A 23001-nucleotide genomic window follows, 5' to 3' on the forward strand; every position below is an offset into this window, starting at 1 on the left:
TTTTCTACAAAAAATGATGGCATCATTCTGCAAATGTCTTTTTGCAGCTTGCTTTTTCATTTAACAGTAGGTCTTGGAGCTCTAGCTAGTACATAGAGAGCTAGCTCCTTCCTTTTAGCTGCTGCACAGTATTTTGCCACACAGAGATACAAGTTTATTTAGCCCCTCCCCTACTGATGGATATTTAGTTTGTTTGCAGCTAGCCCATGTTTCTATTCCAATGTAGTTCTCTGTTCCCCATTTCCATGGGTGAGTTGTACAGCCATTTACCTCAAAACTTCTGTGGCATGAAGAAAATGAAACGAATATGAATCTGAGGACATAATAACTCACTTCCAAACAGCTCATTTATTAGGTAGTGAAATAGCACCAAATTATGAAATACATATGTTACCATTAAAATAAAAGAGCCAGAGACTAAACAAAAGTATCCAAACAAGTCCAGGCAGGACAAATGGTTCTCTGGTAACTAGAGACAACCCCAGAGTCTACCTCATGTTCCCTTAACTCCGTGACTCAAGGCTTTGCATGGTTATTCTCGATTACAGCAGTTTATTCTACAATAGTTGAGGTTTAACATGATAGCATGAAATGTGTTGGATACTATGCATATCATTTTATCATAATCAGCTCTTTAGAGCAGATATTCTTATCTCCATTCCATTGGTGAAACAAACTGAGTCTTAAAGAGGCGAAGTAAGTTTGCCCAAGGTCACAAACCAGTGACAGGAGCAAGTTTCAAATCCACTGTCTGTCATCAGCTCCTCTTAACTGGAGTTAATTCAGAAGGACCTGATCATAAAGAAGAGGTTCTCACCTGACGGGAAGCGTGTCAACACCCTGCCCTGTGCTTATCTCTTCACCTCATCTCCCTCTCCCTTCTCTCTCCTGGCCCTGGCCCTAAATTACTTACAACTCTTCCATAACACACTGCTGTGGACTTCAGCGCATACTGTTTCTCTTTTTCTAGAATATTCTTTTACTTTTTGTTGGGACAACTCCTACTCATCTTTCAGCTCAAGCATCACTTTCTCCAGGAAGCCTTTGCTGTAGCATCCCCACTTCTCACTTGCCCAAGATTGGGTTAAGGACCTTCCCCCCCCCCCCCCCCCCCCCGCAGTGTTTTGTGTTTACCTTTCTCAGAGCATTTGGCAATGAATTACAAATTGTTGTTACTTGCCTGTCTCTCTGTTCTTCACAGTGAGCTCCTTGAGCACAGGAACTTCAGTCACTATCTTTAACATAGTGTCTAATGCACAGTAGGCATTCAATATATGTTTGATGCTAAATCTTAGAGCGACAGTGAATTTGAACCAGGAAGTGGACTCCTTAGCTCCATACATGCTGCTTGCCCCAAGATGGTCACCTTAGTGCTCCTGCTCCCCTCACCAGCCTGTTGACCTTCCTAACCCCTCCTTTCTTGAGCTTGCAGGCATTTGTTTCTGCATATGATAACATGGGGAGAGTGTGGCAGATGGGGTCAGAAAGCCTGGAGTCAAGAAGCCTGGGAACCTTAGAGACAACGTCTCTGAAGATGAAACAGCCCTTCCTTATGTCGAGTCCAGATTTATTTTATCTATCAAGGATGGGACATTCCTCTACTCCACATGAAGCCCATAAAATAAAACGCTAAGAAAGAAAAGGGAGCTGAATGCTACTGAGGAAAAAATTAATTGATTGTAAAAGGAAAATAATGAAGATCTCCTAGCAGGTGTCAGGGAAAATGTATCATTCAATAGTTTTAAAGACAAAAATCAAAAGGTCCAAACCAGGAATGTGTGAAACATAAACAGGTTTTGCAGAGGATGAATTGCTCTCCTATACACATTTTTCTCTTTTCAGTTACAGATCATGTGATGGAAAGAATTTGTTTATTCCAAGTTTGCCAACATAGTTTTTGTTTTGACAGTTCAAGGGATGTATCAACTTTTCCTAATGGCCTGTGAAGACTCATGATGTAGAAATTTGGTTTTGTACGCTATGTTTAGAAAGTATTCATGGAACTGGAACACACAACTTGCATTAACTAAATATTAGGAAGGAAAAAAATGGAAAGGGGCCTCAGAAAGAAATTAACACACACTCTAGAAAAGGCTGATACTGCCATCTGATTATTGATTATTGTTAAAAATAGTAGGTAATAATAATTGTGGCTACTTTTTACCGAGTGCTGACTATATGCTAGGTATTGTGCTAGAGTCTAGCCATGCAGCAGGAAGCAAAACAGCTATGTCTTGCCCCTGGGTAGGTAGCTATTAAACAGATAATTACACAGAGAGTGTATAATTTATAAAGGTTAGTAAGAAGAGGGGATTTTTAAAAAAGAATAATAGGGGAGACCTACTCTAGACTGATAATCAGGAAAGACCTCCTTGAGAAAATGATATTTAAGCTGGACCTAAAGAATGAGCAGAGGCAGCGAGGTGAATAGTGGTGGGGAAAGAATTATAGGCAGAGGCCACAGAATATATAAATATCTTGACATTGGAAAGAGTTTGGCCTTTCTAAGGAACTGAAAGAAGGCCGCCTATTGGTTGTTTTCCTGTTGGTCCTCCCCTAATTCCTGCCCCCGCCCCTGCCCCTAGCCCTGGTATGCAGTGCAGGGCCCTGAATCCTGCAGGCTGGGTCAGGCCATCTGGTCAGGTGGCTCTATTGAATAGGACCAACAGAAAGAACTGGTAGGAGATTGGAAGGTAGGCAAAAGGGAGAAACTAAGATATTTCTACCTTTTTTTCTTTTTTCTTTTCCTGGCCCAGGAGAGTCTTTCTGGCAGTGGTGATGTCTTCTCTGCAGCTTTAGAATTTTTTTGGCTTTGGGTAAAACATCGTGATAACCCCTGTCCTTTATTTTGGAACTAAGATAATTGGCTAGAGACACACTCTTTATAGTTTAATGGCACCTCCTTGTCCACAGGGGTGTAGTTGTGGTTACAATCAACCTAGTTGCTTCCTTCTAGAAGGTCATAAGTTTATAAGAAATAGAAAGGCTAACAAATTGCAGCATTCACAGATTAAAGCCCTGTCCATTTTCCCACTAAAAAAAAAAAAAACAAAACAAAAAACCCTGTGACCCATTTCTGGAACAGCTTGCAAAGTCATTACAGTTTTGGTCAGGGCAGCCAAGGTTTTTAACAGTGATTCACATGATCAGAAATCCACATGGAAGCAGCTGCCTGAATTTTTTTTTCTTTTTGGCTAAAGAGAGTGAGTAGAGAAGTCTACCCTTAGCATAAGAAAATTGCGCATGACCTAGAGTGAGTTGCATGTATGTTACTTATATATTTATTATAATAGTTATTAATTAGGCACTAATGCTATTCTAGCATCTGTACTAGTTACTTCACAAATAATACTGAATTTTCATGATACATTACAATTACCCTCAATGTTGTAAGTATTATTTTCTCTTTTTTGTAGAAGGGAAACTAAGGCTTAGGAATATCATAAGGCTTAACTTAAGGTCGAAGTGATGGTAACTGGATACAAATCCACATCTGTTTGACTTTAAAATCCATAATACTGTGCCACACTATAGTATCTCCTTTTTGTTGGTAATCTCATAATAGCTCAGTTTCACCGTGGAATTGAGGATTATAAAACCAAGGTATGGATTCTATTCAGCTTCAAATATCATCAGTAATTTACCCAGGTCTGCTAACATGTGACTGGTGACAATGAAGTAGAAGCAAAAAAGACGTTAGATCCTATTGATTTATGCATTTATTGGAGAAGCCAGTAGATCTTCTAAAAATTTGTTTCTGTTGTTTCTTTGTAAGATTTTACTTTTAAGTAATCTCTATACCCAACATGGGGCTTGAACTTACAACCCTGAGACCAAGAGTTGCATGCTCTACTGACTGAGTGGGCCAGGTGCTCCTGTTGTTGTTTTAAATAAACATTTCAGATGTGTTGCACCGCACCCCCCCCCCCCCCCAGCCAGTGTTTGCTGCCCAGGATCCATGTTCTTCGAATATTATAATCAATGCATTCCTTATCACAGAAGGCATATGTGAGGATGTTTGGTGCTAACTACAACTAACCAAGTGGTTTTCTGGAGTATTGTGCAAAAATTCTTCCAGGAGTGAATCAGCGGAACAGAGTGCCTTGACATCCACCATAACTTTGGAGTATGATCGATGCGTAGGGAAAATTACACTTGCTCTCCCTGCCGTAACAACCCATGTGTGATACTGACAATGCCTTCCCGCTTTGTTTCCCTCTTCTGTTGGACTTCCCAGTCCAGCTCCTCAAACCCTCACAACACAAGTCATTACAGTGCACGGCACTGTATGTATGGTTAGGGGAAATATATATCTGTTTCTTTCTTTTTGTTTTTGAAATATAAAGCTAGGAAGAAGAAAAGAGGGGAGTTTGGTAATGGCTGCCGAGAGAGTACACACAGGCAGAATGACTCCACATCATACACCCAAGACCCAGAATAGCATTTATTCAGAGAAACTTACAGAAGCAGGAAGAGGAGGAGGTATGAGGTCCCTTCTTGGCCAACTGCTGTCTGAGACAGTGCACAGTGATCTGGCAAGACCGCCATCTAAACTGTGGGCGAATAAACTGCACGCAGGAAGGTAGGCATCAGCTCTGGTATGACGAGGGCTTGCGGTCCAAGCCTTGGACTTCTGCCGTCAGGCCTTCTCAGCATTCCTGTTTGCAGCGTGACCAGACCCTCCCTGGTGTGAACAGGAGCTCAGGTGCAAATCTTGCAGTTCCAGGTGTCTGATGCATGGAGCCTTGGCCTCCCATCATGCCCCTCCACCTCAGTACTTTCTCAGGATGCTTGCCAAGCAGCCCCACCCTGCAGGAAGCCAGCCTCACCCTGGGAGGCCTTCCAGGGGGAAGCGCCAGATAAATTAACCTTTACTCCTCAGTGCAGCATAAACCTGAAGCCCTCTGAGGACCAGCTGGAATGGAGAACATCTCGTCAGAATGTGTTTGTCTGGGTCTTCGTCCAACACATCAAGTATCTTGGCCGATACTTACACTGTCATCCTATCAATCAAAAGAAATCGATCAAATAAAAAGCCTTTATTTCGCAGCTCAGAGTCGTTCTCTCCCACACTTCTCCTGTGTAAATTCTTGGTAGTTTGATAATAAGCAGATATGTTTCTTCCAGTAGCCTGATTGCTCAATCCCTCTGAGGTTTTTTCCTCCATTGATTTTGTCCTTTACCCTACCTCAGCCAGCCATTCCCACAATCACATCGTAAATCTTATCATTACCAATAATTGCCACTTAGTTATTATCTGAATTTAACATCCCCACTTCCTGTCATTCCAGTTCACTCCCTTTAAAGTTCAACTTTAACAATTCTCTCACCTCATCAGGATTTCTTTTTTCTTTTTTCTTTTCTTTTTTTCTTTCTTTCTTTTTTTTTTTTTTTTTTTTTTTTTTTTTTAGATAGAGGGCACAGGTGAGCAAGGGTAGAGAGAGACACAGGGAGAGAGAGAGAGAAGCAGGACTCATCTGAAGCAGGACTCAAACCCACGAACCGTGAGATCACGATCTGAGTCAAAGTCAAAAGCTTAACTGACTGAGCCACCCAGGCGCCACCCGCCCCCCTTAGGATGTCTAACCCATTGATCCGGCACATCTTCCCTGTCCTTCACATCCATCCCTTCCTGTCTTCAAGTCTGTAACAACCACTATCCTCATTTCTGTGCACGTACCCTCAATTCCTTTGCCTCTCTCTCACATTAACTTGGAAAAACACAACTCTGATGAAATCTAACTCCCTACCTACTTACTCTTCATAGTTTGTGGTTGAAAGAAAGCACTCTGCCCTGCTATTAGCTCCATTTTAAATTCGTAATTACACACATCAAATGGCCTAATGCTGCCTGGCAGTCTCACTGTATTTCTCTGCTCCATCCACCATCCAGCTTTCCTACACCACTCTTTTCCACTTTCTCCTCTCTCTTCAAATCCCTAACAAACCTCCTTCTCCATCCCCGCCCTCTGATGATCCCCTTCCTTCTTACTTCCTTAAGAACATTGAAGTACTCACACGCGAATTTCTTCCAACCCCTGCTACACATTTACCCTGTGGCAGGGTCTGTACACATATATGTTGCCTTTGTGCCTCTTCCTCGGATGCGCTATCCACGCATCTATCTAAGGCCAGTGCCTCCAGTCCCTTTCACGCATAGGCAAAGGCATCACTCTGGGAAATTTCTTTTCCTCCTCTGAAATTCAAATTTCACTGGGCATTCTGTTTTTATTTGCTAAATCTGGCAGCTGTGCCCAGAAAAGGTGCTCAAGCAGAAAGTCAGGACAGTTGTTGGGCCCACTTCATCTGTTTGCTTCCCCCAGGGAGTATAGTTCTGGGCTGCCTATAGTCCAGAGTCTGAAGACAGTTGTTTATTTGGGAAGTGATAGTTCGGTACCACTTACTCCATCACAGACAGAAACAGAAGTTCATCCTTTGTCTTGTGAATTTTCTGATGGCATTTTTCTTTTTTTTTTTGCCACCTAGAAGCTTAAGAATGTTATAAGAAGTCAAATTTAGTGGGGCGCCTGGGTGGCTCCGTCGGTTAAGCGTTTGACTTCAGCTCAGGTCATGACCTCACAGTTTGTGAGTTCAAGCCCCGTGTCTGGCTCTTTGCTGACAGCCTGGAGCCTGCTTTGGATTCTGTGTCTCCTTCTCTCTCTGCCCCTCCCCAACTTGTGTTCTGTCTCAACAAATAAATAAGTGTAAAAAAAATTTTTTTGACACTTGATCTTAGCCAAAAGGCCGAGAAGAGATTAAAAAAATTTTTTTAAAGGAGTTAAATTTAGCAAACTTTTTGGATTCCTTTAACACTATGGATTGCTATTACAATTACAATAAATTAATATTACAATTTCATCCATTTTCTTTTAGTGATTGCTTCATTCATTTCCATTTAAATCTTTGGTTTCTCTGTATTTATTTTGATGTGAGGAGGGAGGTTGGTCTATAGCTTTGTGGTTTTGGTTTTGGTTTTCGCTAGCTAGTGTGGAAGATTAAAGACATCCACAAATTTGTGAGTCCAGTGAGACGTGGACTTTATTTCCCCTCCTCTTGAATTTGATCTGGCTTCGTGATTGCCTTGGCCAGTTGAGTACAGCAGAAATGATGCTTGTCAGTTCTAGACTTAGGATTTGATGGCAGTGTTAATTTCTATGTTGGTTTCTCGAAGCCCTAGGTTGTCATGGGCTTGATAAAGAAGTTGTATGGAGAGGTCCTGAGGTTACTTGAGAAAGAGCAGCCAAGAGGAGCCCAGTCTTGTAGTTTTCTCTGCTGAAGTGTCAGACGTGTGAGTGAAGCTCTCTTGGACACGCAAGACTGGCTCAGCTGCTGGCTGAATACCACTAAGTGACATAGTCATTGCCACGTGCAGCAAAATAATCACCCAGCCAAATCCTACTCAAATTCCTGACCCCCAAGGTCACAAGATAAAATAAAATGGTGATGGTTATCCATTTGTGTTAGGGTAGTTTGTTATGTATCCGTACATGACTGTAACAGTTACCCAGTTACCCACAAGATTTTTGATTAATCCATCTTTTTTTGTACTCATTTGAATTGTTACCTTTATCAAACATTCAATTTTCTTTTGTAAGCCTATTTCTTAATTTTCTATTATGTTTTAATAATCTATTATTCACTTACCAGTTCCAAAGTGGTTTGTTACAGTAGTTTTATGAAATATTTACTACCTAGTAAAGGTAATACTATCGTGTCTCTCATTTTTCAGAATGCCTCTGTCATTGTGTACATTTTCACATGAGGTTTTATATAATTTTGACATGTAACAAAAAGTTTACTGTTAGTATTTTGTAAATTTTTTTTTTAATGTTTATTTATTTCTTGAGAGAGAGACACACACACACAGGCAGGGGAGAGGGACTGAGAGAGAGGGAGACACAGAATCTGGAGCAGGCTCCAGGCCCTGAGCTGTCAGCATAGCCCGATGCGGGGCTCGAACTCACAAACCGCGAGATCATGACCTGAGCCAAAGTCCGACGCTTAACCGACTGAGCTTTCCAGGCACCCCAAAAAGTTTACTATTAGTATTTTCATTGGGACTAAATTACATTTCAATCCAAAGTTCGAAAAAATTAACAGAAAGTTTAGAGGGAAATATTCGTTTACTTATCTTCTTTGATGAAACTCATTCCTTTAAGATTTTCTTCATATAAGTCCTTGGAAAATTCTACATGAGTAAGTTACATGAATATTTTCTCCTTTTTCTGCTGTTAATAAATAGAAATTAGTATTCTATTTTCCCAGTGTATTCTTGCTTGAATACAGGAAATAAATTGGCTTGTAAATTTCCTTGAAACTATTCAGTGACTGAAAGTTCTTACTTCTTATAATTATGCATTTGAAATGTATAGGTCTTCTTTATATCGTGAACTGATAATAATTTTGCCTTTCTTTCCAAAATCAGAGTTTAAAATTTTTATTTCTATATTGTAAGCTCCACAAGAGCAGGGAATTTTATCTCTTTTATATACTACTGTATCCCTAGTACCCATAGGCCAGACCTGTGGTAAATACTCAGTATACATTTGTTGATTAAATTAGTAGTGCAATAATTAAGAACCAGGCTTTGGAGTCAGACTAGCTGGTGTTGAATTCTGACTACCACTTGTTGGATATGTTACCACAACTCTGAGTTAAATTTTCTTATTCTCAGTTTCCTTTTTCATCAATGACTTGGTGTTTATCTCATAAAAATGAGAAGATTCAATGAGATGAGTAATCCAGAAAAAGATCTTTTTTTAAAATTTTTTTTTTAATGTTTATTCATTTTTGAGACAGAGACAGAGCATGAATGGGGGAGGGGCAGAGAGAGAGGGAGATACAGAATCGGAAGCAGGCTCCAGGCTCCGAGCCATCAGCCCAGAGCCTGACGGGGGGCTCGGACTCACGGGACCGAGAGATCGTGACCTGAGCCGAAGTCGGATGCCCAACCGACTGAGCCACCCAGGCGCCCCAGAAAAAGATCTTAATGGAGAACTTGAGATATAGTAGGTTCTAGGTGTATTTTTATCTTTCCTATTATTTCTCTTGGTTATAGACTATAACAAAATAATAGTAAATTGTCCCTGCACATAACAGGAATGCTTATAGGTTCACCAGGAAGCATAATAGCTGTTGATTTGAGATAGAGCTTTTTTAAATATATCAAGAACAATTATATATACAGAATTCTATTATTAAGGTTTTAATAGAATATACATAAGATTTGGTCAATTTATTTAACTAGATAGTCATGTTATTTCTCCTTTAACCATTTAATAAATTATATCAGTATAGTTTTTAATATTGAAAAATTATGTTCCTTACGCATTAGGAGTCCAAGTGGCATTTTCAGGATTAAGGTTTTAAAAAATATCACAGTAGCACAATTTCTATATACTCTCTTTAAAAAAATCAGTAAGTTCTCACAACACACAATCTGAATTGACCTAATTTGTGATGTATCTGGGAGGTTTCAGAGTTCTGGAGTGGATTCACAGTTCATGTGAAGAATATGAAATTATCACAAAATTTATCTGAAAGGGGAGCTTTTTATTTTTTATTTAAAAAAATGTTTATATATATATTTTGAGGGGGGGAGAGGCAGAAAGAGAGGGAGAGAGAGAATCCAAAGCAGGCTCCACGCTCCGCATGGAGTCCGTCGTAGGGCTCAGTCTCAGGAACCGTGCGATCATGACCTGAGCTGAAATCAAGAATCAGATGCTTAACCAGTTGAGCCACTCAGGCGCCCCAGGAAAGGGGAACTTTTTAGAAGCAGGACTTTGAACTTTCTGCATTTCCACAACCACAGAACCAGCTATAGAGTTTATTCTTTGTCACATGAATTTTATGAATCCTCTTTTTTGTTGTTCCCACAAGAACAAACTGAATGTTTTATTCTGAGCAAAATTTAAAATTATAACTATTTTGAAAATCTTTTCAAAAAGTGTATAGTAACAACATATATTGAGTGCATGATGACTGTCCCTTTTAGTTTTAATTTTTCCAGTTTTATTGAGATACAATTGGCATAGAACATCGTATAAGTTTTAGTTGTATATACATACATTTGTTGTATGTATATATTGCAAAATGATTACCACAATAAATTTGGTTAACATCCATAACCTCACACAGTTGTAATCTTTTTCTTATGACAAGAACTTTTAAGATGTACTCTCTTAACAGCTTTCAAATATACAATACAGTGTTGTTAACTATAATCAGCATGCTGGGCATTACATCCCCAGAACTGTTTTTTTTTTAATGTTTCTTTATTTTTGAGAGAGAGAGAGAGTGTGCATGTGCACGCAAGTAGGGGAGGGACAGAGGATCTGAAAAAAACTGTGGTGACAGCAGAGAGCCGGATGCGGGGCTCGAACTCACTAACCGTGAGATCACGACCTGAGTCAAAGTTGGACGCTCAACTGACTGAGCCACCTAGAAGGCCCTCCCCAGAACTTATTTATATATAATTGGAAGTTGTATTTTGACCACCTTCACATAAATCCTTCTCTTGCAAACGCCTTCCCTCCTTGGCAGTTTCACTTGCTGTTTGTTTTTGCTCTCCAACTCAAATAGCCAGCGCCAGCCTCCCCACTCATGGAAGCATTAATGCTAAAAGAATTAGCTTTATTGTGTATAGAGGGTATTAAGTTTTCTTCCTGTTTATTTGGGTTCTAGCTGCTATGGCCCCTAAAGGAAATGAGTGTCGGGGGACTTCCAACTCTTAGTCTGATAAAAGGATTTTTCCCCCAAATTTGTGAATTTACTTATATAAAAATCCTATGAAAGCATAAAAATTAAGTCACGTTATTGTACTTTTATTTTTTTTTTAATTTTTTTTTTTAACGTTTATTTATTTTTGAGACAGAGAGACACAGCATGAACGGGGGAGGGGCAGAGAGAGAGGGAGACACCGAATGGGAAGCAGGCTCCAGGCTCCGAGCCATCAGCCCAGAGCCCGACGCAGGTCTCGAACTCATGGACCACGAAATCATGACCTGAGCCGAAGTCGGACGCTTAACCGACTGAGCCACCCAGGCGCCCCAATGTTATTGTACTTTTAATAAACCACCTTTGCTAAAAAGAGTAAATTACATGAAATTGGGACTATCTCAGGAAATTTCCAAATTCCTAACTTAAATTTGAAATATGCTCTTTTAACTCAGTCCTGGTTTAACCTCCATCGTATACATTGGCCTTTTGTACTTTTGACTACATTAAAAACGTTTATTTATGCCAAGAATATAAATATTTCACAGTGCCCTTGGATTTAGGATTTCAAAGATCGTTCTTTCTTCCCATAGCTTCCCTTATATTTATGAGTTTTTGACCTCTATATAGTGTGGATGCTGATTCTCTTTTCGTGTGTAGTTTTGGCATGTTTTGAATGTGCATTCCAGGACCTAAGGCTATTGCTCCTCCCACGTTGCTGAAGCCAGACTTCCCAAACCTGGTGGATGATAACTCCGAGGGCCGGTATATTATTTCACCGGAGCGTCACATCCTGTGACTATTATTGCCTCTATCTGCCAGGGGCATTGTCCGAAGCTGACAGTATTTTCTCCTCACTAGTATCCCCAGCCGATCTAAGCCTCCACTCCAGAAAGCAGCAATAAAAGCTGGGGTGGTTTATTGGTTTGTATATTTGCTTCGGAAGTGTTCTCCAGTGCCACGTTTCTGAACCAATAATTTTCAAACACTGATATGTTAAGGTAGTGTAAGACTCTCTTCAAATATAATCTTACATGGTCGCCTACAAGGTAAACTAGATAAAAAGGTTATTGCTCTGGTTGATGTAGGTGCAGGGTCTGGAACCCTGTCTGCTCAGTGTTCCTCAACCCCTGCTCCCCCACCTGGAACAGCACCTGAAAGTCTCAAGAGGGTGGAGTCTCACATGGTAGACCTCAGGTTAAATGATTCTGTTAAGTATTTTGTTTGGTCCGTACAGTGCTTTCACTCTAATTTTTTTCCAGCTCTTTTCTTTTCTTTTCTTTTCTTTTCTTTTCTTTTCTTTTTTTTTAATGTTTCTTTATTTTTCAGGGACAGTGAGCAGGGGAGGGGCAGACACAGGGAGACACAGACTCTGAAGCAGGTTCCATACTCTGGGCTGTCAGCACACAGCCCGATGCGGGACTCAAACTCACGGATTGTGCGAGATCATGACCTGAGCCGAAGTCGGCCACTTAACTGACTGAGCCACCCAGGTGCCCCCAGTTGTTTTATTTTCAAAGTAATCACAATGAACTCTTCCAGCTGCTTAACTTGATATTTACCTTGATATTTCTAAATAGTATGAATTTATTGTCATTTTGGATTTGTTGGTATTAGACATTATCTACTAACATCCTACCATGGGAGATGAAGACTAAACTCTCTTCCTTTTTCTCCCCAGAATCTCCTCCTCCTATATTCACAGTGTAATTTTTTCTTAATTTTTAAAATGTTTTTATTATTATTATTATTATTTTATTTGAGAGAGAGAGAGAAAGAGAGAGCGTGAGCAGGGGAGGGGCAGAGAGATGAAGACAGAATCCGAAGCAGGCTCCAGGCTCTGAGGTGTCAGCACAGAGCCCGACAGGGGGCTTGAACTCACGAACAGTGAGATCATGACCTGAGCCAAAGTCAGACGCTTAACCGTCTAAGCCACCCAGGCACCCCACAGTATATATATTTTTTTCATTTTTTAAAATGTTTATTTATTTTTGAGAAAGAGAGGGAGAAAGACTGGGTGTGTGTGGGCAGGGGAGGGGCAGAGAGAGAGGGAGACACACGGAATCTGAAGCAGGCTGCAGGCTCTGAGCTGTCAACACAGAGCCTGAGGCAGGGCTTAAACTCATGAACCGAGAGATCATGACCTGAGCTCAAGTCGGACGCTTAACCGATTGAGCCATCCAGGCACCCCACACCGCATAATTTTAATTAATTGAATCAATAGTTAGTGTTTTCTTATTATGACAGTGTAAATATTATTTGCTTTGGAGTCAAGCAATATGTTAGTTTGGGTACAACTTTTAGTTTTTCTGAAAGTTAATAAACATTTTATAAATTCTTTTGTTTACTTTGTTTGGTCCGTGATTACATACTTGAATACATAATTTTTAAAATGTTCAAACATGCCAGAAAATATCTATTCCATTCCCCTCTCACCCCCACATTCCTCCTTCTGCTTCAGTCCAGACTACCTCCTCTCCAGGCCTGCCACACAGCTAATGTCATGGGCTCTTTATTCTTCCATTTGGGATTGCTGTGTCCAGGATGCCATGTTTTCTAACTTTTTAGTTTATATCCTCTTTTTTGGAGCACATGCTCTGACCAGCCTCTTGAAAAATGATGCATGGAAGGTACATACTGAATCTTTTGCTGTCTGAAAACGTCTTATTGTAACCTCGTACCACATTACAAATAGAATTCTAGCTTAGAAATAATTTTCAGGGGCACATGGGTGGCTCAGTTGGTTAAGCATCTGACTGTTGGTTTTGGCTCAGGTCATGATCTCACTGTTCGTGAGTTTGAACCCCACGTCAGGCTCTGTGCCGCCAGCATGGAGCCTGCTTGGGATCCTCTCTCCCCCTCTCTCTCTGCCCCTCCCCTGCTCACTCGCCCTCTCAAAATAAATAAATAAACTTAAAAAAAGAAAGAAAGAATTTTCAATCAGAAAATTTAAGCCATCCCTGTGCTGTCTTCTTTCTCTCTTCATAAGGATGCTTATCGCATTGTGGCTTTTATCATTCCTTGCACCGTGCGTTCAGTTGGCCATTTTTATTTAATTAATTAATTACTTAAATCCAAGTTAGTTAACATATAATGTAGTAATGGTTTCAGGAGTAGAATTTAGTGATTCATCACTTACATATAACACCCAATGCTCATCACAACAGACACCTTCCTTAATGCCCATCACCCAGTTAGCCCATCTCCCGCTGCCTCCCCTCCAGCAACCCTCAATTTGTTCTCTGTATTTATGAGTCTCTATGGTTTGCCTCACTCCCTCTTTTTATTTTATTTTCCTTCCCTTCCTCTATGTTCATCTGTCGTGTTTTTTAAATTCCACTTATGAGTGAAATCACCTTTCTCTGACTGACTTATTTTACTTAGCATAATATGAAAGGGCGGGCTTATGCCAGCCGACTCCATCTTACTCCATCTTGTTCTGTGTCCTTCACCTTGACCACACCTCCTCCCCTTGAGTAACCCCCCTCCCCCCACCTGCCTAACAGGACTCGGACCCTTCCCCAGCCAATCGGCTGAGGCCACAACCATTACCTCACCAACTGCCCCTAGGCCCCAATAAAACCTTTGTCCTTTTGAAACTCGCTCTCTCTCCCAGGTATCTCACCGCTGCGTCGGTGCAAGTAGGGGATTGAGCTCGAGCTAGCTCCGAATAAAGGCTCTTTTGCTTTTGCAGCAGACTCGGCTCCCTGGTGGTCTTTGGGGATCACGAATTCTGGGCATAACAAATACACTCTAGTTCCATCCACTCAGTTGGCCCTTTCAATCTGGAAACTCCAGTTCTGTTAGTCCTATGTTGTATGTCTAAGACGTTTTTAAAGTATTAATTGAATGCCAGAGGATAGCGTTCACTAAGGATGAGTTAGAGAACTGATTAAATTGTTGGCAGGTAACAATGATGACTGTGAATGAGTATAATCAGCAAGTTAAGATATTAATAAATTTCCTGAAGTGGTCTAAACATCAAATGCTTTGGTTGTTTAATATTTAAAAAAAGAACCCATCTGTGCAGTTATATACTGTGCTATTAAAGAGTTAACCAACTCTCTCCTGGCCTAATTTTCCCATGTGGAGAATATCAGCTAGAGATATATTCTTGGCCTCTCTTCTCTGTGTTTACTTATCCCTTCCCTTAGGAGGAAGATTATGTGACTGGTGAATTTTATGAGTAGGATCTGAGCATGCTCAGCTCCTCACATTCTAGCATCTCTTCATTTGCACCAAGCCTGGCCACAAGAAGCATGCTGCATTAATCCTTTCTCTGCCTCATATTTACGAGTTCATCTCCATGGCGGATAACTTGTCCATCCTGTTTGTGATTGGGTGTGTATATCGTCCAATTAAGGAGAATGTATTAGGAAGTCCATTGTAACCATACACTTGGGTTTTCAAATATCGGTTCAATAGTAAGGTAATGTTTGATCATCGTCTTAGGTTTGTATCTTAATTGGCTCTGAAGTCAGTAAAAGAAAAGAAATGTTATTATTTCCTAAAATCCCAGCATGTATGTTAGTATGCATAGTATATATACACACACACATATACATATATACATACATATATGTATATATGTATATGTGTATACACATATACATATATATAATGATAGACGATTATCTACCCCAAATCATGGATGGTTTAAGGGATTCAAGAACAATTTCAACATGGCTTGGTTTTCCCTTTTTCACTGTATTTGAAACCCAGCACCCACATCATTTGTAAAACCACCATACATTCATCGTTCCCAGCAACAGCTGAGGATAGAGAACTTCATATTCGCCAGTATGTTCTCATAGCCTTATTGAGGTGGGTCCTGTGAAGGCTAACAGTGACCTTTTTCATTAATAACATAGGGAACATCTGAAGCTGTTTTCACTATGATGAATTCCCATAGGGTTCTGTTTAATGAAGACATTCACCTCAACGCACTTGTGTGGCAGTAACATATTTCTAAAATAACTCAGTTGTTGTTAATCCAAACAGGACTCAGATCTACCAGCCTTTTTAAGTCTCATGTTTGTTAACAGCGTTTATGACTCCATCACCTTTTCGGTTTGACAAACTTTCTTTTATAAAAAATATTTAGATAATCTCTGCCCTTGCAGATATGCTACATAACCAAATCAGAAAATGGAAAAAAACGCTGTCGCTTTTTTCCCTTGTGTCCAAAAGATTTTTTTCATTCATCCATTTAGTTCCTTAATTCATTCATTGAACAAATATTGTATGTTTATTAGGCGTCAAGCACTATGCTAGATACTAGAAGATAAGAAAGGTCATTGTGGAGAAGGCTGATATAGGAAATAATTATAGCAGTATAATATAATATAAATTGTGTAAAGATATGTGCAAATTACTTCAGGAACTCAGCAGAGGGGGTGATTTTCTTTGGCCAGAAGAGCTTGGAAAGTTTCCAAAAAAGACAAATTGCTATATCCTCTTGAGTTTAGCAACCTTACAATTGATTTTTTATATCAATTGGATTTTGACCAAAGGTCAATTATATAAACAGATACATATGTTAGTGACTGTTTGTATGAGACTTCAATCATGGTGAAGTTATTTATATAAGTAACATGATAAATGTAATTTTAAAAAAAGAGTTACTAAAACCCAGAAGGAATAGGAGTAAGACTGTGTGGCATAGTCCATTTATTTTGGTGTTTGGTCCCCACAAATGTAACTTGGAAAAGACCACATAAAAAACAAAAATTACTTGGGGTGCCTGGGTGACTCAGGTGGTTAAGCGACTTGACTTTAGCTCAGGTCATGATCTCAGTTTGTGGGTTTGAGCCCCCTGTCAGGCTCTGTGCTGACAGCTCAGAGCCTGAAGCCTGATTCAGATTCTGTGTCTCCCTCTCTCTCTCTGCCCCTCCCCTGCTTATGCTCTGTCTCTCAGAAATAAATAAACATTAAAAAAATTTTTTTATTAAAAAAGTTACATAATTTTGGTAATGCAAAAAAAAATCTGATTTGGAAATAATTTCTTCCAGAACTCCAAGTCTAATTTACCTACTTGAATAGCAGAATTAGTCTGTGAGCCATTCCATTTGAAAACAGTGATTAATTAATACATACAAAAATTTATTGAACGTATATACAGTATATGAAAGAATGTACCAGATTCATGCAGTGGTAGAGAAATAAAATTCCTATAGAGATAAGGCTGATAATATAAAAGACTGAATCAGGCTGTAATAGAGAGTGGTCAACCTCATGGCGAAATGCAGAATGCATACTTTATCCAAAGAAATTAAAATTAAAAAAAAAAAAGTGGGCAGGTCTTTAACACATTTGTTAAGCAAATCTGGCCCTTCAATTAGTTTGAAACTCCTGGATTCAGGCAATTGAAATACTAGTATGACTCTATCCATCCATATCCGTGGAGTTCTCAGACCATTGGAGGAGACAGACCTGTAAACAACTTTGGTGCCATAGGCTTTGCACTGGAAGCTAAGCAGTGCTGTGGAACCATAATTCACCACCTGGTCAAGTCGGGCAGAAGTCCTGAAATGGGTGTTATACAATCACTCAGTCAAGAATTCTACCTGTTATCATGTAAATCATCCCTGTCTTAAACACACTTCAAGTTTTCCCCCCAGTACCATCCACAGGCTACTTTTCTTCATTATATATTCTATTATCATTCACATACTGAAAATCTACTTTCTTTTCTGTAATAATTTCAACTGGATAAAGCTAAGGTTTTTCAGTTATACAAATAAACACCACATACGGACAATATTGCCAACTTCCTTCTCTTCTTTTTCAGTATTTACACTTCTTTTCTTTTTTGGTCCACATGCATTGTCTGGGACTTCCAGAACAATCATGATGTATACGTTTAACTGTGGCCACCTGTGTTGTTCCAGCTTCAATAGGAATTCTACAGATGTTTTCCATGAAGGTGGGTTTAAAATATATTGAAAACTAATTTGGAGGGTGTATAGTCAAAAGAATTGAAAGCAGGGACTCAAAGGCATATTTGCACATCAGTGTTCATAACAACATTATTCACAATAGTCAAAAGGTGGAGTCAACCCAAATGTCCATTGATGGATGAATGGATAAACGCCATGTGGTAGTACTATACAGTGGAATATTATCCAGCCTTAAGAAGGAATGAAGTTCTGGCATATGCTAGAGTGAGGATGAACCTCAGGGACATTATGCTAAGTGAGTGAGCCAGACATACAAAGACAAATATTGTGTGACTCCACTTATATGAAGTACCCAGAGTGGTCAAATTCACTGAGACGGAAAGTAGAATGGTGATGATCGGGGGCAAGGAGTACGTGTGTGTGTGTGTGGGGAGGGTAATAAGAAGTTACTGGTTAATGGGTACAGCTTCAGTTTGGGAAGATGAACAAGTTTTGGAGATAGATGGTGGTGATGATTCCACAACAATATGTGTGCACTTAATGCTATTAAATTATACACGTAAAAATGGTAAATTGTGTTATGTATTTTTTATCACAGTAAAAAATTTGGAAGTATTTTTTTTAAGTAAACTTTACTCCAAATGTGGGGCTTGAACTCCAAGATCAGGAGTCATGTGCTCTACCGACTGAGCCATCCAGGTGCCCCAAGAGTCTGGAAAAGTATTTATAGCATTCCTTATATTCTTGCATAGTGAAAATGACGTAGAGATTAAAGTGGCATCTGTTCCTTGAAGATTAAAAACAATTCACCTGGAAAACATTCTGAAGCTAATTGTCCATTTTTTCTTGACATCTGAAACTTTTCCTTGGATCTGAAACAATTGCCATTTTTTCCTGAGGTTATTGGTCTAGTTCTATCTCCCTTTAAGAGAAAATTTTGGTAACTTGTATTTTCCTAGGAACTAATTTATTTTATCCAAGCTTTGTATTAGCCAAAGCATTTCCTTGTAGTTCTTTAAATTGTCTTGGTACATCCTGCTATTTCCCCATTATTTCTTAGTATTTTGTATATTCATGAATTCTCCACAACCCCAATAAAGGAAATAGGCTTGCTATATTGGGTTTTATTTACACACACACACACACACACACACACACACACCCCAGCTACTGTGGTTTTTAGTTCTAATGTTTCCATTTTATTCTTTGTTATATTATATTTCTTTTCTGAGATTTTGTATTTTTTATTTGTTTCAGGTATGTTCACGATTGCTTGTTAAAATATTTTTATGATGGCTGTTTTAAAATCCTGTCTGATAACTCTGAGGTCTGGGTCATCTCCTTTTTGACGCTTGTTAATTTGTCTTTTCTAATTCAAGTTGAGATTTTCCTGGTTCTTTGTATGATGAGTGATTTCACTTATATCCTGGACGTTTTGGGTACTACATTGCAAGATTCCATTTCCTCTTTAATCTTTTGTGTAGGTAGTCTTGCATTTGTTAAATGTTGACAATTACAATAGACTACATCCTTAGAAATCCTGTTTTGGCATTTTTTCACTTTTTCATACAAAGAGCTTCTTTGAGAAGCCCCTCACGCTTTGGCTAACTTCATTGTCCACTTGATAATTAGGATAGCAAGGAGAACTACCTTTTATTTCTTTACTGTTCTTATTGAACTTGCAATATCTCTTTCTTTTAAGACCTTCAAATATTATTTTCTTACCTTCTCCCACCAAGGCTGCCCCAGTCCATTTTCAACCAACCCACCTAGTCTAGCTATGTCCTCAGCAGCTAATTAGACAAATAGGTATTTAGCTTTATAATACTCCTGCAAATCTTTCTGAGATAAGAAACCCGTCCTCACCCTCTCTCACCCTCCGTCCTCACTCTATAGGCATCCGGGGTCCCAACTACCTCTCCCAGTCCTCCCTGGGTGCCCTGAACTGCCTTCCAGAGAGGATGTTTGTACTCATACTTGGTTCAGCAACAGCCATTGTTAATTAACTTATTCAGCTTGCTTCTCCTACAAGAGTGATGTAATGGCTTCAAAATACAGGACGGAACTTCTGTTTTTGAGCATTGTGAAATTATTCAACTGGCACAGCAAACACTAAAATCACAGTTCAGTAATGTTCTCATCAACCCTTTGGCTCCAGGCTCTAGAGTAGGAGGCCAGCAGGGCTGCAAGAAGGAAGGAGGGGACAGAGAATGAGAACTCCAGACTGTGAATGGAGCAAATGCACAAGGACCCTGGAATCTCTCCAAAAAGATTGGGAGAAGTATTAAAAAGTCAGTTAGGGGGCATCCGGGTGGGTCAGTTGAGCTTCTGACTCTTGATTTAGGCTCAGGTCATGGTCTCACTGTTCATGAGTTCAAGTCCTGCACTGGGCTTACGCGGACGGTGCAGAGCCTGCTTGGGATTCTCTCTCACGGTCTCTCTGCCCTTCCCCTGCTCATGCTCTCTCTCTCTCTCTCTCTCTCTCTCTCAAAATAAATAAATAAACTTAAAAAAAAAAGCTAGTTAAATACATATATTCTAGTTAACAACCAAGAACACACCTGGACTAGGTGGGATGTGAAAATGGCCTAGGACAGCTGTAGGTGGAAAAAGAAAAATAATAAAATAATTGTAGAACTTGAAAAAAGAAGAAATGTTAAAAACACTGTGATAACAATAGTAAACAAACAAATGGACAATCTCTCCACTTTCCTAATTTTAAAGTGGACAGTGAAGCCAGCCAAAGTATTGTGCTGGCTTCTTGGAGAGGCTCTCTGGATAAGAAAAAATGAAAAATGCCCAAATGAGATTTTTAACAGTATGGCATATTGTAATTCTTTTACCAAACTCATTTTAATATTTGTTAAATAACAATTTATAATATAATTGTAATAATATAATATATAATATAATAAAAATATAATAATAACAACTTAATTTGTTAAATTAATGCTTTTTACTATCATAAAAAGGAACAGTGAGATCGTGTGCTTCATGAGAAAGTTCTAGATTTTATTTTATTTTTTTAAATTAATGCCCATGATCTAGTCATCTCAGTTTGAAGTGTATGATGAGCATTGCCTTGTTTCAGATATGACAGAGGCACCTTCAGATCGAATGTGTAAGCTTAACAGGAAAAGGAGGCTTTTCACTTGGGAAGCTTGGGTCAAAGACGAACTCCTCCCATGCAACCGGCCTCTTGAGTAATGGGTTGAGCAAGGCAAGCCTGTGTGTCTCTTACTCATGTGGGAACTTGTTTTAACTGTGCTTCCCTCATTAGGCAGATCAGTGGCCTACGGGTGGCCTAGTGCATGTGTAAATACGACTCCTACATAAGACTTGACTTACCACCTCCAACCTGTTTTCCGGCTGGCTAAGGGACAGATGACGGAAAGGTAGTACAAAGGGGAGGAGAGGAAAATATTTTTCTGTGAGCAGGAAATGAAGGCCTAAGTCCTTACCAAGTTGAGGGAATGAGGCCTCTGAGCTATAGATGGATGGGTTGCTCTGCTGGGCCCGTGTCTCAGAGACACATATGCAGTTGTATGCATACAGTGTGTTTATAGGCTTGCACTGTTAGCTCTCCGTGTGCCTCTGTCCTTGTGTCTTTGGTTCTTGTCTCTATTCCACAGGGCATCTCAACATCTGGCCTCTGCCCAGCCCAGCCTGTTTTCCAGGCCCCCTTCCCACTCTCCCGTTTTGTTTCTGCCAGTGGGCTTGGTTATTTGACTGATGAGCTCTGAGAAAATTCTTTTTCTTTCTCCATCAATCCCCCCAAATTCCTCAGAGGCAATCTCTCTTCCCCACTGTGAGAGGCTCTTTAGTCTTTCACTGTCTCTGTCCTTACCAAGCCTGGCTCCCAGAAGATCTGACAAGCCAGCTGGCCCTGAAGAGGCACAGTCTATCCCTCTCCCAAAGTGTTTGCATTTTAAGAGGCAACAAAGCTTCACGTCAACCAAAGCAATCTCTAATTGTGTAATTTCAGGTATCAGTGAAAAGAGACTCTCTTTGCAGGAGTTCGTAGGGAGAGGTTCCCTGTGTGTTTAGAATTTTAATTTAATAGGGGTGCCTGGGTGGCTCAGTCCATTAAGCATGTGACTCTTGGTTTTTGCTCAGGTCATGATCTCATGGTTTCATGGGTTCAAGCCCCACATCGGGCTTCAAGTTAACTGTGCAGAGTCTGCTTGGGATCTCTCTCTCTCTCTCTCTCTGCCCCTCCCCCACTCACACTGTCTCTGTCTCTCTCAAAACAAATAAATAAACTTAAAAAAAGAATTTTAATGTAATAAATAAATCATTTAAAATCCATAAAGTGCGGGTTATAATATCTACACTAAAGAATTTTTGAGGCTTAAAGTGAGATAGCGCATACGCCTAGCCCAGCGTCACAAACGTCTGTCACTGCCACTGTGGGTGCTGTTATTCAGCTTTGCTTCTGCACCAGGCTCTGGGCTCATCAGCGGGAGAGACCACCAGATACAATAACAACAAAACTGTTCTCCAGACCTCCAGGAGTGCAGCCCAAAGAGAAATTTTGCACGCAGACAGCTTAGTTCACTGTTCTCCCAAACATGTTCTTCTATATTACCTCACTCATCTCTCCTTTTTGCTTGGTATGTATACTTTTTTTAATCTCCAAGAGAGTGAGAGATTCCAAAGGAGTTGTCCTAGGTCTACATCTAACTTGGAACATATGTTATTCAAGTGAACATAACTCAAAGGTTATGTATATCACAGCAAAATACTCTCAATACAGATAATTGTTACCAAATTACTGAACTCGGGGCTTTGGGGGAGGAAGACCAAGAGAAAAATCCTCAAAATTTTTTTTCTGAAAGCATGCATTTGAGTTAGGGTTCAGAAAATATGATCACTGTAGGGGCGCCTGGGTGGCTCAGTTGGTTAAGTGTCCGACTTCAGCTCAGATCATGGTCTCACGGTTTGTGAGTTTGAGCCCTGCAGTGGGCTCTGTGCTGACAGCTCGGAGCCTGGAGCCTGCTTCCAATTCTGTGTCTCCCTCTTTCTGCCCCTCCCCCGCTCATATTCTCTCTCTCTCTCTCTCTCTCTCTCTCTCTCTCTCTCAAAAATAAATAAAACATTTAAAAAGGAAAGAAAAGAAAACCAAAATAAATATATATTAACACTTGTCCTTTAAATGTTGGTTTTAAGGGGCACCTGGGTGGCTCAGTCGGTTAAGCATCCGACTTCGGCTCAGGTCATGATCTCGCAGTTAGTGAGTTGGAGCCCAGCATCGGGCTCTGTGCCGACAGCTCAGAGCCTGGAGCCTGCTTCAGATTCTGTGTCCCCCTCTTTTTCTGCCCCCCCACTCATGCGCTCATTCTCTCTCTCTCTCTCTCTCTAAAATAAATAAAACATTTTTAAAAAT

At 40.0% G+C, this 23001-nt stretch overlaps 1 long non-coding RNA gene across 1 annotated transcript in view; it reads right to left on the reverse strand.

The window, feature by feature from the left end:
• Positions 1 to 4431: 4431 nt before the first annotated feature.
• Positions 4432 to 23001, reverse strand: part of LOC109270507 (uncharacterized) — a 34414-nt gene continuing 15844 nt past the window's right edge. The window contains exon 2 of the long non-coding RNA XR_002081565.2: positions 4432 to 5003. This is a non-coding gene — a long non-coding RNA (uncharacterized LOC109270507). The remainder of the gene's footprint in view (positions 5004 to 23001) is intronic.

This window comes from Panthera pardus, unplaced genomic scaffold, assembly GCF_024362965.1.
Source record: "Panthera pardus isolate Hobbes unplaced genomic scaffold, ASM2436296v1 HiC_scaffold_6, whole genome shotgun sequence".
Classification (NCBI taxonomy): domain Eukaryota; kingdom Metazoa; phylum Chordata; class Mammalia; order Carnivora; family Felidae; genus Panthera; species Panthera pardus.